General features: G+C 49.1%; 1 protein-coding gene across 3 annotated transcripts in view; it reads left to right on the top strand.

Annotated features, from left to right (window-relative positions):
- ptprsa (protein tyrosine phosphatase receptor type Sa) overlaps positions 1–17,452 on the top strand; it is a 212,402-nt gene that overhangs the window by 44,697 nt on the left and 150,253 nt on the right. The window contains exon 1 of one of the 3 annotated variants that reach the window (XM_079739952.1): positions 1,873–2,237. The exons of the other annotated variants lie outside the window; for them this stretch is intronic. The gene's annotated coding sequence lies outside the window, so the exon portion shown is untranslated. Of the gene's footprint in view, positions 1–1,872; positions 2,238–17,452 lie in introns of those variants that run through there. 3 annotated transcript variants of the gene reach the window in all.

Here is a 17,452-nt window from a genome sequence, read left to right as displayed (position 1 = left end):
AGTCCCGACTAGCTGATAACGGACAAACGGATGGGTTATGACGTGATGGATAAATAAGCAATCGGAATCAGTGCAACCCCTTCTTTGTGTATAGTTGTGTGGCATTCGTATGGTGCTACAAAGAAAACAAAATGTATATGGTATGGTGACGAGATGTAAATGAACTGAGACGACGATGAATAAAATAGAAAAGAGCTGGCCAACCGCCATTCCTATTTATTTAAACTGCTGATGTCAAAGAAACACAGAGCAGGCCTAGTTAACTATGAGTCCTTGAGTCAATTTGTTTACACCTCCCTGCACACGACCCATATTTTATTTAACACCGGGAATGATTACACCCCCATTCAACCCCTTTACGTACTCACCGGCCTCCTCCGTTTTAAGGTGTGATGCACATCCAACTGAGTTTTAAACAAAGGCAGACAGGGGACTAGACGATACCGGTGGCAAAGTGCTGCTACAGGAGTTCTACCACTCGACAGCGTAGACAGGGGTTGTTCTTTCGTGTTTTTTTGTTTTTTTTCCAAAGGCCCCGTCTGCACCCATTATGATTCGCACACCTTGAAAAGTTCACTGCACGCGAGCCCGCTCGGTGCGGAAGGGAGCCTTGTTGTGTGCGTTTTCACATCCACAGTGTTGCTACGTTTCTCGCGCTTTCAAACCCCTTGTTTAAAGTATGAGTAGAAAAGCAGCTTGGTGTGTTAGAGATGAGTACACAGGCGACCGTGAAATTGAATATTTATGGGAATAGACGCCACTTGGAGGCTTTTCTGCTCCTTACAACAGCATGAGTAGGCCTCCACGTTCATGGCCTTGTGGACCCAGCAGGAATCCAACCTATTCCCTGGCAGTGCTAATTCCTTGCTCTATTAGTTGAAGTAGACACGACCAGTCATAGTTAACAGTGCTTGGCTTTAATTGGTGGATTCCAAGTTAACCAACCAAATTAATTTAGAATAGATGCGTGTCTTTAAAACGACGGTTGGTTGCCTGCCAATTAAGTGGGGGATTCCAAACGCAGGGCGAGCCACGCTTGTTTTGAGCCAGATGTCTCTGAGCTTACGACTGACCGACAGTCAAGGATCAAGGATGACATTTAATTTGCACAAGAACAATTGAGGTACTGATGCAAAATTCAGCAAATCTAATTTGAGTTTATAGTTCATTTATTATGTATCCATGCACAGGGTCATCATATCCAAGGCGAAGCAGAAGTTATTTTCCACATTAATATAACAACTGTTTTCCGATTCACATTTTGGAAACATTATTCAGAAGTAATCCAAAACAATATTGTGTATTAATAATACCATTATTGTGTTTTATTGTAATATTCGCTGCTACCCGAGAACCTAATGGTACATTATTGAATGATTATGATGGATTTAGTAAATGTTTAGTTATATGCCGAGACGCTGAGGGCTCAGACCGTGCACACAGATTAAAGTCTTATGTAGGCTACTTTACATATCATTTACGCCGTGAGACAACATTCATTTTCAGGACAGCATTGATTAACGGAATAAATGCATGATTTTTTTTTCCAACTCTAACCCATGCGCGAACCACGTATCCTACAGAAATAGCTCTTGCAGCCTTGCATCTCTGCAACAACCACGCTCAGCTCCCCAGCTCATCTGCTGGTACTGGTTACCAATTCACTCATGTCATTCACTGGCGCGGTCACGTGGTCCCCGAGGGGCAGTACGAGATCCGTGCTTTTTTGTTTTTTCTCTCTCTCTCGGTGAGCAACTCTGTGGAAAAGGGGCAGGGTTGTATTTTAAACTCCAGTCTCCCCCCACCCCCAAGTCCGTACAACCGAAGAGGTGGATTTGGGAAGAAAAACACACCTAAACCTGGAACCGCGGAGATAACCGGGGGAAGGGGTGAAACGAAATACTGGACACGTTTTTAGTAATCGTGTGAATTACGGCTGTGAGTCTGTGCGCACTGACGCGTTGCGCGACGCGCGACTGTTTGAGGGGAGAGCGGAACGCGTTTGTGAGCGCTCACCTCCGTCCACGAGTGATTCAATCCCGTTATCGAGGTGGAATATACTCGTCCTTTCTCCTCGCTCTCCTGCGGATGCGGAAAGTTTTTTTTTTACTCGGATTACTTCTCACCGCGGACGCGCTACGGATTTTAAGAATCGCCCCCCGTTCGTTACCCTTAACTCGCCTTACTGACTCCACGGAGGGGGGTCGCGTTGAAAAGACTTCTCTCACGCTACCACAGTAAGTGTTGGCTGTTTATTCAAAGTTGTGCCTTTATTCAATGGGGGAAACAACGTGCGTAAACCTGCCAGGCGATAGCAGTTTTACTGGGAGGATTGAGGAGTTTCTAGTCTCTACTTTCTGCTGGTATGAACCGTTACTTTGACACACTTGGGGTCTTTGTTCATGTGGATCCCAAGGTGGGGAGGAAAACTACTTTAAGGTGAAAATATCCCGGGTTTACTATTCTGCAGATACATCATGTGTATATTAAGTCTATTTTAAACCTTTTATTGTATCCTTTAGTCTCCTACTGCTTTTTGCTGGAGTTGTTTGGTGTAATCACGGGGAAACCTGGTGGATGCTCGGCTACAAAGAGTGGAGTGGTTTTCAAACCCCTGACTTGATGTAGATGGTCCATGGTCGTTGATTGCATAAATGTTTTCGTAATATATGGCTAAACGATGTCTAGGTGTTGCATTCGGATTACCGAACCACCCCCCAAGTTGATCCACTGATTCTTCTTTCAAGTCAAGTCCATGTGTGTGTGCCAGGCATAGACTAGCCTTTACACGTCACTATGCATGGACTAGATTGAACCAAGGCTGGGATGTTGCTTTGCCTTATCTAAAAAAAGAAACCATCATAAAACCAATTTGATTTTGTTTTGAATATTGAGTCGTGATTATGTTGTATTATATCACACATAGATCAGGCCAATTCAAGATCATATAGCACCAGATGTCTGTCTACATTTGTCTTTCCAACCAGAGCTGCAATCCTGAAGTGATCCTAAAGCAGGACGTTTTTAGGATTGCAGTGCATTTGCATTGCATTGCAGATATTTGAATCTGATGTAGTTATTGGTTTGCAAAGGCAGAACATTAGAAAGTAGCCAATTTTCATTCATTTGACATGTTAACTGTTCTAAATAAAACCCATTTGTCATAAGAGGAAATCTGCACGTTGGTGGTCAGCGGGGAAGGAGCCTTGTCCTTTTGGATTAATTAGACGACACCCAGCATACCAACAGACTGTTCTCGGCTTAATGCGCCTTTAATTGAACCATTTATCACCCGTGATCACTGTCACATACCCAGGTAAGGTGCATGCCAGAGAGAGAGAGAGCGAGAGAGAGAGAGCGAGAGAGAGAGAGAGAGAGAGAGAGAGAGAGAGAGCGAGAGAGAGATAAACGTACTCGGCGCCGCTGGTTTTTCCTTTTCCCCCCCCGTGAAATTACAGATCAAGGTGTTGGTGTCTGTCTGAAAAAGACATAAGCGATGGTAATGAATACGGGGCTAGGGGAGTGATGAAAACATTATGCCGCCCGTAAAACTTTCAACATTTATTGAGCAAAACTTTGGATGCCTCCCCCGGGGCTGCTTTCCTACCTGCAAGAAAAAGCTAATTGAATTGTGCCCTGGATATCATTTTATTTAACTTATTTTCATTTTTTCATGTGGCAGGGTTGTTGGAGGTGCCCTCCTAGGGGTTTTTCAAAAAATTCATTTTCTTTTGCAATTATTACTTCTCAGGTGTATTTGTGTTTTATTTATTTATTTATATTCCAGCAGGGCACTGCCATTCTATTTCTGCAAGGGGGCAAAACGGGGGGGGGGGGGGGGGGGGGGGGGATCGGGGAGAGGGGGACAGCTGCGAGACGAAACGGGTGTCGGTAAGCCCTTCAAACTCATTTACTATTCTTGTGGTACTCAAAAGAGTGAAGGACTTGTCAGCTTACTGGCGCATATATTTTTCTAGCTCTGGGGCCCTTGTCATCAAGTGAATTTCGACTTGCACGAATCATAATTTCTTGGTTTTAAAAAATCCTCTTTTGGAACTACGCTGTCAAAAAGTGTCATTGTGCCGTCGTTGCCTACTCTACCTCAAGATGTTGGTCCTTATCAATGTGCCAAAGCTGAAAAAGAAGCAGTGTTTCGCTGTAGTTTGGGGTGGGGTGATGGCGGGTGTGCTCAACATTTAAGAAAAAGGACAAACCATTTGGGTAGACTTTCTTTGCAAGACAGGCCTTCAATATAATTAGTGCCACCATGTAGGCAATACATGAGTGGAACGTCAGTATTTCCCTCTTGTGGAAAAAATATATGCCTGCCACTTTAAAGTTAGGGTGCGCAATTCCTTTTAGAAGCATTCTTTGTCATATTTGTGGTAATTCTGTTTACACCCTGACAGCAAGCCATAAAACAAATGCTGTGACAAATAAAGAAGTGAATCTGCTATCTGGCTGTCGCAGTGCTATAATAAGCCCTTCCAATGGCCTACCGGTTTGTGCACCTAGCGACATACCCTGCTACCTATGCGTAGATTCCCTTCGAACTCACAGTGCAGGACCGGAGTCTTCCACTAGGATAGGAATGCCCCATTGGTAAAGCTAGCGAGCTAGGCGCGTGTTTCAGGGGAGTGGCTTTGAAGGGATTTCTCAATCATAATCGAGCCTCTTCGGCTTTTTCTCGAAATTGCCTACATCTGCTTCAAGGAATTACATTTATTTTAAAAACATGTCAAATAAAAGGACAGTTATCTCTACATCGGGGTTGACCACACACCAGTCAGGACAATGGTAGTGGATGAAGGATTACCAATTCCTCAGTGCATTCAATTTTGCGTACAAGGAAAGTGCTTCAATAACTATGTTAAGATCATAGCAAATTAAATTTTTACTGAAGATAATCTGCTAATTTACACTTTAATTAGTCCTGTGGCTTGAATGAAACCGTACACGGATTAGCAAATGTTTCTTTGCAATGACAAGTACCAGACAAAACACCCACCCTCTTCTAACAATGTTCCGCCACATTCTACTCTCTCACTCCGCAGCATTCACGCCCGGCGTTCTCTCGGCTGCTTAATTTTCCCTCACCCGGCGCCCCGTTGATTGCATTCAAAGCCAAATTAGAGCTTTTCGACGTCAAGTACCTCGCAATTAGTCACATGGCTCTTGATGTGGCGGCGGCTTTAATGGAGGATGTTGTCGAGGATGAGTAGCGTCGGAGGGAGGTGGGAGGGCGGGGTGCTTTACATGGGGGCGCCGTTGCACACGCAGCTAATTGTGTTTGTTTATCTTCATTTGTTCAGAGCACTAAATCGGTGCTCCTCCACAGACACGGGGCGCAATTAGTTTAGCTGTGAAAACAAGAAGACCCCCCCCCCCCCCCCCCCCCTTCTTCCGAATGACTGTATTCTGGGTTTTCTGAGGAATTCTGAGGGAACCTGCTAAGAAACGAAGTCGGTGAATCTGTAGTCGTCCATAACCCGTTGATTGAATGGGTGCTAAGTTAAAGCTAGGGTAGCCACATTTGAGGAACCAGCCTGTTTAAGCTTGATTTTCAAAGTATCCCACTAAAATATCGGCCTTCGTCAAATGCCACTCACCGAAATTACCTGACTAGCTCGCTAGCTTTAGCGTAATTCCTCCTAGTATTTGCTGAAAAAACTCTGCCCATTAGTGCATGGGCAGAGTGCACGCAGGTAGCCAGCTAGGTAGGTAGCCAGGTAAGTAGGTAGACAGGTAGGCCATCCAGGCCTAATTACAGGCCTGCGAAAGGCACGGATACTGGTATATTTTCTTTGTAAGAGCATTTAATTTACTGATTGCTATCGGGCTGTCACCTAGGACATAAAAAATAAATAAAGGCTCCAACAAATAAATGATCTACCCTAGCTTTAAGGTGCGGAGGAAATATGAGGAAATGGAACATTCCACCCTGTGTGAATATTTGCTTTCTGTATGGTATTTCCGGAAGGAGTGGGCAGACACAGGCCTTTTGAGTTGGGGGGGGACGGACGGACATATGACTTTTAGGGCACTGATTATCAACCTGCCCCGTTTTAACCCTTCCCACTCACCGTCCAGATTGAGTGTCCCAGCCTGACTCAATGTTTTTAATGTCTCTCCCCCTCCAATACCCCAACACCTGTATCAACCTAATATATCACCTCTCGGCTCCACACAAATACAGACTACCCCGCATGAGTAAATCTGTTGCGTCCACAGCGGAAAATAGACTTGAAGTCCATATAAGGCTGAGGAGATGAACACACGGGCTATTTTACAACTTCAATGGAGGCCAACAGCTGTTCTCCTATTCCCCCTCCCTCTCTTTCCTCTGCAGTATGGGTTTATTTAAACTGGTGTTTCATGGTGAGAAGTAATTAACGCCTGGTCTTGGAAACATTTCGGGGGGTTGGGGGTTTGTCGGTCTCTCCCCGTTCCTATTTCTCTCTTTGACCGGCCTCTTTGAAAGCCGGCCTCTTGTTTCCACATATATCCACATTGTGGTCGCGATGGGCCGCGGTCACACCTGGCTCCACAATAGGTCCCGACACGCCGCTCCGAAGGATCAAAACATTTGCTCGGTTTTTGTTTTTGTTATTACGGTTCCCTCGAGATGGAGGTGTGGCCGGTGCATTCTTCATTGTTTGGATGTTTCACGGACTTCTCCTCTGTCGAGATGAAAATGGGAGGATGAAGTGCTCAAACAGGGCTACCTGTTGATTTGAATGGAGCAGAAAAAATGGATGAAGTCACAGTTTCCATTGCGGTGATGGTGGGGGAGTCATCATAAACACACTGCATACTACACCGCTTTAACTGCAAACAAAATGGCCGGGGCCGGATGTGCCCCTCCAGCCACCTGCGACCGAACCGAGAGGTTATGCTCTCGTTCACACCTGTATTTATAGCTGCATCAGCCAAGAGGAATCTAAGTGGCAGGTCTGATGACAGGGAGCGACAGGGTTTTCCCTCTCTCTATCTCACTCTGTTGCGGTCCTCCCTTTCCGCCACCTTCCCTCTCTCTCTTTCCCCCTCCATTCCGTTTACTCTCTGTCTTTTTATTTGGTTGTGACGGGTTCTCTATCTCTCTCTTGTTGCAGTGCCCCCTCTCACTGCAACAAGCTGATGTCCAGCCTCTTAAATTGTCGTTGCCATCTGGTTTTCCAGCCTAGATTGATCCTTAAATTGTCCCCTAGGGGCCCAGACAACCCCCGGGCCCGCCTCCTGCTCCTGAGGGAATGGGAGGAGCTCAGGCCCCTGGGGGCCCGACCCCTTGGCGGGTCTGGGCTTTGGGGGCCCGCTCAAGACCACTGTTGATTCACGGTAAAAGGTCAAGAGGAACAGGTTGTCAACGGCTGCATGACTACCTACCCGGTGTGTTGCTTGTAATGAAATGATCTCTTCTCATCGAATTACCTGCTATTGAATAACTATACGTCACATCTGCTGCTGAAAGATGGGAAAATAAATCCAGGTTATGTAATCTTAGGGTAATTTTCATGTATTTTGGAAGTATAATTAATTCTAAGATCCCTGTACTAACTTACGCTAAAAAGCAACCTATAATATAGGTATTATAGAGGTATTCCGTCGTTGTTGTATGAAGTATGGCATTGGAATTTAAGTATGCAATTGCTGTATGGTGTTGATATCATAGTGTGCGTTTGCAATGGTCACATGCTGTTGATATTCCAGCATTCTATTAGGCTATCGTAGCCTGCTGTTTGGTGTTGTGTGTAGTCCAGTGCAGTGTGCAGTTTCATATTGAAGCTTGCTATCGTAGTGCTACGGTATTGAAGTGTCCCGTTGGCGTTGTAGAATGCAGTCGCTATTGTAGCATGCTGTTGCTTTTGACGGGAAGGGGGGGGGGTTGGTCATGCTTTTAATCTGTGTGTTTTGTCACAGCATTGCAGTGTTTGGTGCGGCGTTCAGAACCTCGTTTATATCTGTGTGCGTGCGCGTGTGCATGGGAGAAGGAAAGAGGCAGAGGCTGGGGAGTGGTGCAGGCCGCCTGATGTTTTGTGGACACGAGTGTGTAACGCTAAACGTCCCTCGAGGGTGGAGACGAAGTGGTGGAGATGGAGCATGGAGACGGGGAACTGGATGGAGGGTTAGGGGATGTGGTGGAGCCACAGTAAACGGGGTGAGGGATGCGGGGGTGTTCATGTGCTAAAAGCTTATAATCCTCTGGTCCTTTGTGTGGGGACAGAAAGACCCCCCCCCCCATCCCCCACACACATCCCCCAGGGCAGGATGGGGAGGCTCCGGACACACACACACACACACACACACACACACACACACACACACACACACACACACACACACACACACACACACACACACACACACACACACACACCCACCCCTCCTTCTCCATACTCTACCTCCTGTTTTCATTGATATCGCCTCCCCCCCCCCCACCACTCACCAGCCCAGCTTTGCTGAAAGGACATCTGGGTTTGTTGGTGGGGGTGGGGGGCGGCGTGTGTTGGGTGGAGGCTGGGCGGGTGTTGTGTTGTTGTGGGTGTGTGATCAGGGGTGGGGGTCTCCAAACAGAAGTAGGCAAATGCATGATGGATGTTAGTAATTGGTCGTGTGTCGTGCAAGCATGAAAACATGGGCCTCTGGGAGTGTGTGTGTGTGTGTGTGTGTGTGTGTGTGTGTGTGTGTGTGTGTGTGTGTGTGTGTGTGTGGCAGTGGCAGTGGCAGTGGCAGTGTCAGTGGGCATGGAAGGGAATCGGGGCCTGCAGGGACAGAAGAGAGAGGGGGAGTCACAAAAAGAGGGAAGGATATGGACCGGAGTGGAGGGAGAGAGGAGTGGAGTTGAGGAGCTGGGGTGGGGAGGAGGAGGAGGAGGTGGAGGAGGAGGAGAAGGAGGGAGGACCTGCTGTTGTGGCCCATCAGTCAGTGCTGGCCGGGGTTAAGCAGGAGTAACTACCTGCCTGTCAGGACGATTGTTCATCGCAGTGCATCTGGGGATACGTGTCCCGGTTTATGAGAGATGGCGCGCCACTCGCTATGTGGGCCACTTAACCGCGGGAAAATGGCGTCCTCCGGTGGGACGGGGGCCCAGAGCACCGGCGCATCATCACTCCTCCGCTCAGGTGGCTTTGTATGCAGATGATGAAGGCTTCTCTCTTACTGGGAGATGTTTATCATCCCCTGATGCTCCCGCTCCCTTCTCTCTCTCTCTCTTTGGACACCCCCCCTCCTCTTCCTCCTCCTCCTCCTCCTCCTCCTCCTCCTCCTCTCTGGTATAGTCATTTCCTTTTTGTCTGTCAATCTCCCCCCTCTCTCTTTTAGTTTTTTGCCCTCTCTTTTCTCTCTCACTGGCGTTATTATTTCTGTGTGTTGGTAATAAAACGTTTTTTGTGTTATTTTGTATTATTAATCAGCCTGATATCCCCTCCGCATGCCTCATCGGGGAAACTTTAATCACAATGTACTTAGGAATAATCACCGCCCCCCCCACCACAGAAAGAAAATAGAATAACTAAAAGTTGCTGAACTCTGCAGCGCGTGACTCTGAATACATAAATTACATCATACCAGCAGTGCTGACAAAAAGGGCCGCGCAGCGAGAGAGAGAGACAGAGAGACCACCAGAGACAGGCGGTATTGTATGAGGTGCGTTGCCATGCATCACAAACTTCTCTCGCGCACGGAGCTGAAAGGTCTTGTCATTCGCGACACGCCCGGGGAAGAGTCAAGCCCTCTATCCCCGAGCCCGCAGGGTGGAATATAGATATAAACATGCATATAATTTGTATGTACAGAGGCCGACATTTGTATGTAAATTTCCTAAGACAACGTGTCTACTGGAACTGTCCGGGTATACATCTGACGGGGACAGACACCTGGAGGTAACGAGCAGTGCCCTGTGGCTTCCCCAACGCTACTTCGCTGTCGCTAGGCACGGACAGAGAGAGGCTCCTGCAAACATGCCATTCAATGGCCTCCGAGAAGTTAATTTCCTTGTTTTTCTCCCCCCCCTGCCACTCTCCTCCCCTCCCTCCCTCGCCTTACCCTCTTTGGCGGATTTGGAACTCTGTAGTTCTCCATGGCGACGGGGTAATTGGGGAGAAGGGGATTGTGGGTGAAAACCGGGTGGCTAGGGGTGAGGAAGGCGGGGATTTTGGGTGCAAACTGGGTGGTGGTGGTGGTGGTGGGTGGTGCGGGGGATTGGAGGAAGAGGAATAATGAAATGAAATGAATTATCGCCGTCGGGGCAGATAATCCAGATTAGATGAGCGGCACTACCTTGGGGAGGGAGCGACAACCTGGCAATCAGACAGGATCCGGGGGCCTCATCTGGGGCAGATTAGCAGCGACGCCGGGGAGGGCCGCCCCAGACTCCACCCCCGCCGCCGTCGCTACGGGTTACGGCTATCGCACACACACGCCACGATCAAGCGGGCTAAATACCTTTTTCATTAGCGTCTCGTATAAAAGGCAGGAGATTGTCGCAGGCAATTACGCCGTGCCCGTTTTCTAACCAAGACAAAGGAACCCAGTGTGGCATGCTGTGCTCTGTGATTGCCATTCAATAAGTTCTTCCAGAGCCAGGATCCATGGCCATATTGGCCTGTCTACGACGTAGGCCGAATCTGATACCTAGCAGGCCGCGGATTCAATCTCCCCATAGAGTTGCCTAAGCGAAGCGTTTAATCATATAGCGGCTGAAAATATATCCCTACATTAATCCACACAGCGCTCCGGGTAAGTGCGGCGACTCTGTCAACGGTCTGTGGTTTGGAACCGGGGAGCCGCTTCGATGGCTACAATTCAACATGGCAAAGGATGTTCCACAGTTAGACAAAGATCTTGGCACAGTTCTGTGGGCCGCAGGCCAGGGAGGCAGGGAGGCAGGGAGGGGGGAGGTGGAGAGAGGGGGGGTGGGGGTTAATCTGGGACTAAATTCACTGCCACTCGCTACCCCCACACCATTTGTCAACACAGAGCCCTCAATCTGTCCCCTCCGCAGGGTGGGGTGGGGGTTAGCTGGGGAGGGGAGACAAAAAAAGCAGGAAGGGAGGGAAGGGGGGGGGGGGTTATCAGCCCGATCAAGTACACCCTGGGGCTAGTGTGGCAGTGGTGGGGGAACGAAGAGCAGGGGGAGGAGTAGAAGAGTGTGTTGAAGGTAATAGAGATTGAGAGCGAGGGGTGGGTGAGATGGTGGGTGAGATGGTGGTTTGGGGTGGGGAGAAAAAGAGCATTGGTAAAGAAATTAGAAACTAGAACAAGAAAGTGAAGAAGAGGGAGGGAGGGAGGGAGGGAGGGGGAGACAAGTGGGGGAGAACTGGTTCGAAGAGGAGGAGGAGGAGGAGGAGGAGGAGGAGGGGGCTTTAATGACAGAAGGTAGACGGAGACGGAACAGAGGGGCCGTCATCTTCACGGAGACCGGCGCGAGAGACGAGGCGGAGGCGCTAATGAATTTGAACCCGCGCCCTCCAGGGGTGCAGCATAAGGGCAAGGTAGAGTGGGCGCCCGGGTGTGCAAGGGGCTGGGGAACAGGCCGGGCATGCTAATGGATGGATCTGACTATCGCCAAACTCTCCATCTCTCCTTCTGCCAATCCCTCCCTCCCTCCCTCCCTCTCTTTCTCACTTTCTCCCCCTCCCTCTGTCTCTGTCTCCCTCCCTTTCTCATTCCCTCAATGTCTCTGTCTCTGTCTCTCCCTCCGTCTCGGTCTCTACCTCTCCCTCTGTCTCTGTCTCGGTCTCTCCCTCGGTGTCTCCCTCGGTCTCTCTCTCTCCCTCTGTCTCTGTCTCTCCCTCTGTCTCTGTCTCGGTCTCTCCCTCGGTGTCTCCCTCGGTCTCTCTCTCTCCCTCGGTCTCTACCTCTCCCTCTGTCTCTGTCTCGGTCTCTCCCTCGGTGTCTCCCTCGGTCTCTCTCTGCTCCTAACGCCGCCCATCACCATCGAGAAGGCCCGGCGTGAAGGGGGGGGGGGGGGGGGGCGGGAGTCACAAAAAGAGGGAAGGATATGGGCGGAGGTGGAGGGAGAGGCAGTGGAGGAGCCGGGGTGGGGGTGGTGGTGGTCTGTTGCGGCCACCTGGTGTGCAGGGTCGCTCCACCCGCCAGTTGGAGGGCGGGCCGGGCCCAGGCTGTGAGGAGCTGCTGCTCCGTTTAGCCCTTCTCCACCGCCGTCTCAGATACCTCATTAGCCTCGCACAGCGCCAGAGACATTGCGGCACGAACCAAAGTGGCTCTGCGTCTCTTCTGTAACCCCCGTGTTGGTGTGTGGCGGAGGGCTGCTGAAGTGTTTGTGTCGCTTGTTTTTGTGGGAAGCGGGAAAAAACGGATCCATTCTACGAGTGACAACTCCATGTTTTAGAGTCGTGGTTATTTTGCATCCAAACGGACTCGCAGATTAGCAGAGACCGGGTGGAGAACGGGTGAGGTTAACAGTTACGGTGAAGGTTGATAGCGACAGGATAGGATTGGACCATAGTAAGAGACCTCTTTTCCCCTACTTCCCTGTCCTTTTTCTGTTTGTCTTTAAAAACTGCAGGGGGTTCAAACTCAAGGAATGGGATTGTATTTCCCAGCACGGGAAAAGCCTCTCAATTGGTTGGGGAGCGCAGCCACAGGGCTACGGGCTCTGTAGTCGGAAGAGCCGCACGGCTCGGCCTCCGTGTGCGGCAGAACACTGGGAGGTCCGCAGAAGAAATACCAACTGGAAGGGAAAATATCATGTTATTTTATATGTGGCTACATTCATCAAAACCGGACGACATCAAAGCCTCTGAAGAACGGGGCGTAATGGGGGGGGGGGGGGGCCTTGGACTAACACGAAACAAGCCCCCAGCCATGCTTTCAGCGAAGACATTGGGACGAACCTCAGCCCGTGGTGCACACCATAAATCTATTCATGTCACAACATGCTCCTCGTAATGCACCCACTGAGGCCTAGCACCGCCTCTGGCTTCAACCCCCCCCCCCCCCCCCCCCCCACACACACACACACACTCCCCCAAGTGCAGTCGTAATGGTTCGTCCCTGCTCAGCTAATGATGAGGCTGGCCCCTTCCATTGTAAATCACAGAGGGGTTTCTTGCCGGGCAGACGCCTTCAGGCAAATGGTAGACAGTCTTCACAGTGCAAACAGGGCAGGGAGGAGGAGGGGGACACACACACACACACACACACACACACACACACACACACACACACACACACACACACACACACACACACACACACACACACACACACACACACACACACACACACACACACACACACACACACACACACACATAAACCGTTTTAACATACGAACTTCGGAAAACCTCCAGAGAATCGGGACCGGACATTTCGCGGCTTTGCCCTTTTCATACGTGCAGCACACAACAGAAGGTTGTCTGTGTCAGACGCATTCTCACTTCCAAGCAGAAATACTCTGTTGGGTTCAGGCGAGGAGTGGGGCCTGGGTTTAGTGTTCAGGGGCCAGGACAACTCAGGACGCAACCTTTGTTTTGTTTACAGGACATTTAAGGTGGTGGATGAGACCGACTCGTCTGTGATGTTGACTGCTTTATGTGTTGCTATCAATGACCCACCAGATAATGACCGGCACTATTTACACATGGGCCCTAGCGGGCATTACACAGACTTGTGCTCGGGAGCTTGCCGGGAAGAACCGGTTTAATGTCTGCTCCAACTGATCCGGACATTTGTTTTTCTCACAAACAGCTCTTCCAGGTAATGGGTTAGATAAGTTCAGGGTTTCAGTGCATGTGTGAAAGGGTGCTAGAGAGAGAGAGAGAGGCAGTGAGAGACAGAGGGAGATCAATGGGGAGAGGGAGACAGAGGCGGGGATGAGGGAGATTTAGAGGGAGAGAGACATGAGGCAACATTGTAAGTGATTAATGTGGCCTTTTGACTCCCAGTGTTTCATAAAGCAGCTGAATATTAATCGGGAAGCACAGAGAGAGCCACAGAGAGAGTGGGGTGATGTCATAGGCTTGGCCTGAATGTGATTGGCTACTATTCATCGCCAGCGGGTATTGACATTTTACTCAGAGAAAAAGGTTTTGCCATTCTGCAGGTTTTCTGCGCTCAAAGAAGGCTCCCCATTTTGGCTCTAATTAATTCCACTCTTTGGAAATGCATGTGTGACATTTGTAAAGGATTGTTATATATCTGTGTTAAAGTTATATAGCCTAACTGACACTTTTATCAAGAGCAAGATTTCAATTAGGATTGAAAAGAGAAGTCATTGATTTGAGTCCAGACCTACATCAGTCTTGATGATCTGCATTGATGAAGATGTGTTCTCGGATAAGTTACACACATTTTTATTGGAAATTTGTAGAAAATGGTCCTGATGTGGTCATGGCGTACATTTAAATAGCAGGGGAGCTGGAGTTTTTGTGGTATCAATCCACCCTGACCGGCAATGATTCAGTCCTTTCAGATACTGAACAGTGCGACCGCTTTTCCCCCAAATGGCTCTTCTTCCTGTGGCCGTTCAGACCTGAGCGCAGAGGGATTAACCTGCTGCATGCAGAGAAAGAACCACAGCAGAAGAAGAACCAACTGAGCAACTGCCATCTTCCTCTTTGAAGTAGGTTATTTCTGACCACTCAGAGTGCATCAGCGACTTCAAACACGGAATTTCACACAAAATGTGAAATGTGATTTGCTTTTATTCTTTTTTCCTTCTTTTTTAGCCCTATGTCCCATTTTTGGGTTGAATTTACAGCACACCAAACGTCTCTGTAGACCAAACAGAAGCTTTCAGTAGCATAGCTTCCTCTGACTGTCTGTGTGTCCGTCTGTTTGTCTGAGTGGGTCTACCGCATCTTTGGCCTGTGTGTAATATCTGGATTTAATGTGTGCGTGTTGATTCTTGTAATATTTCTCGACTTTTTTCTCCTACTCTGTTTGTGTATGTTTTGTTGCATCGGCTGTTTCTGGGCGTCTCCAAATCTTTGCTCTCTGTTAATGTGCTGGAATCCTAAGAGCCCTGGCTGTTTACGGGCCAACTGTTAGGGGTGCCTGACCTCCGGCCCTAGTAAAAGAAGGACCACTTGAATGTGGTGGGGCAAGACCCCTCCGAGCCGACTCCTGAATGTCACTGCTGGTCCAAGATCTCTTCCTAAACTGGCCTATTATTAGCATGGTTATTTTCTTTCCACTGGTTCACCCTTTGTAGCAACAATTTGCCTGCAAATAGTTGGAACCCCTTCCGACTTCAAACGACTGCGATTAGAAGATCTGAGTAGATCTTGTAACAGCGGCGAATCGCCAACTTCTGATGGGAAGACAAAAAAACAAAAACACACATCACAACAACATGGTTCCCACCACAACCGAGGTCAGTCGTGGTGTCGGCGTGCAAGGGAGAGAAAAAGGCGAAATTAGATACGAAAAACAAAAGCAATTACCAAATGACTTCCTGTAATGACTTTGATGTTGGCCAAATTAGAGTCATGCCCAGAGAATAAGGGAAAACGGCAGGAACAAGAAGCACAGGAAATGGGCTGTTCCCAGAGTTCAGTTGTGTTTATACCGAGGGGTTTTCACAGCGGCTATTAGATGCTGAAGGGCCATTTATTTTTTTGTTGTGATTGTAATTGGAGACCCGATTTGATGCTCTCAACTGAAATGGTGAGAGAGCCAGCGCATGAGCACAGTAGGCAGATAAGTGTCCACATCCCTCTAATTACACCAGACCTGCTTCTGTCGTCGCTCACGTATGCGTGTGTGTGTGTGTGTGTGTGTGTGTGTGTGTGTGCGTGTGTGTGTGTGTGTGTGTGTGTGTACACTTCATGCATGTCTAAATGAGCAGTATCAAACATGATACTCACACTTGTTTGTTTTGTTTTTGTGTCGTATGTTCTTTGAGTGTCGATTGAATGTGATACAATTAGTTACTGTGTATTTGAACATTCTGCCATTATGTATGAACTCGTTGGCAAATTATGAATTGGTGGACCATTTGTTACAGCCCGACATTCACAGGGGGGGGGGGGGGGGGGGGTTGGCCATTGTCTGGAAGCAAGAGCTTTGGGACTGCGTGTTATTTATCTAGGTCCCAGTGTGGGGGTACAATCTGAGGGAAGCGATCTATCTGGCCCACCCGGAGTCTGTCACACGACCCCCTTAAAACACCCCACACCAACACCCCCTAACAACAGGCTCGCCACACAGTCCAGGGGTGACTTTTGCCCCGCTAGCCGTCTGAGCTCCCTGTCTGTCCAATCACAGGCCGGCCCCTGTCACGGTGGTGGCCAATCCAGTGACACGGAACCAAGGTCACTTTGAGCTTTGAGACCCCCTGGACACAGTCAATTTTTAGCAACAGACACACACACACACACATATTTTTGTTTTGTGTTGGCTCATGTAGATCAGATCCGAGAGCTTGATGTGATCCCCTCTAAGTGCTCCGGTCATCATTTACAAGAAGCTAAAGAGCTTGAAAGTGACCCCTGCCAGAGTGGCAATTTGCACTTTGTGGGGCCATGAGTAATGTCCGAACACCGGTTTATTTATACCCCCCTGGAGCCATGGGCCATGATCTCACTTGACGTAATCTGGCTTGCAGGTCACTGGGTGATGGAGCCCCCTTCCTCCCCCCATGCACTTGACCTAGTGGGGGAGGGACGGGGGGGCAGATGGAGGGAGTCGGAGGTAGAGACGGGGGCAGAGAGAGAGAGAGGGGTGGATGGGGAGATAATGTAGAGAAAGGAGGTGACATGGAGAAGGAGGCAATATTTGGCCAGATCATAATTGTCTAATATATTTTTTTGTGAATTGGGTCAAAGAGAAGAGGGGGAACCGGGAGAGAAAAAGGCAGGACGTCATTTGGGAAGGGAGTGTGGTAAATGAGTGAAGGTGAATCGTAGACACAGGTATGCAGTTGGTAGGACAACTAGAGAGAGAATGAGAGACAGAGAGAGGTGTGGATAATGTGCGATGGAGGGATAGTGGGAGTAAAACAAAGGCTGGGGGGGAATGAGTGATCGACTGCAGTCAGAAAATCGTGCTGCTGCTGAGTTTACCACTCTTTCCAAATCCTCTTCAGTGATATCGGGGATGCTCTGGCTGTCGCTGGTGGCCGGCCTCTCTGCCTATTATCCCCCCCCCCCCCCCCCTCCCCCTTTCCCATATCTGGTTATTAAGGGGCGAAACAATGACGGGATAAAGGACTAGTGCTGTAATCTCCTTCTACAGCCTCGCCTCAATGACAACGCAACCCCCAGTTGCACACCCCACTTCTCATTTCAGGCCTAATGTATTCTATTAACCCCCCCCACCCCACCCCCTTCGGTGTCGGTCTTCAGTCGACCTCCACGGTGGGCTAAAGTGGGCCACAGCCAGCGATGGAGGATAATGTTAGTCTGGAGATAGGTGGTGGAGGTGTGCGATGCTGCGTAATGGCTTCAGCAGGGAGGCCATTGGGTTCATTCAGGCTCGGGTACCTTCG

Source organism: Pollachius pollachius (genome assembly GCF_949987615.1).
Source record: "Pollachius pollachius genome assembly, chromosome: 7".
Lineage (NCBI taxonomy): Eukaryota > Metazoa > Chordata > Actinopteri > Gadiformes > Gadidae > Pollachius > Pollachius pollachius.
Note: the sequence above shows the minus strand (reverse complement) of the source record. Positions and strands in the feature narration are given on the sequence as shown.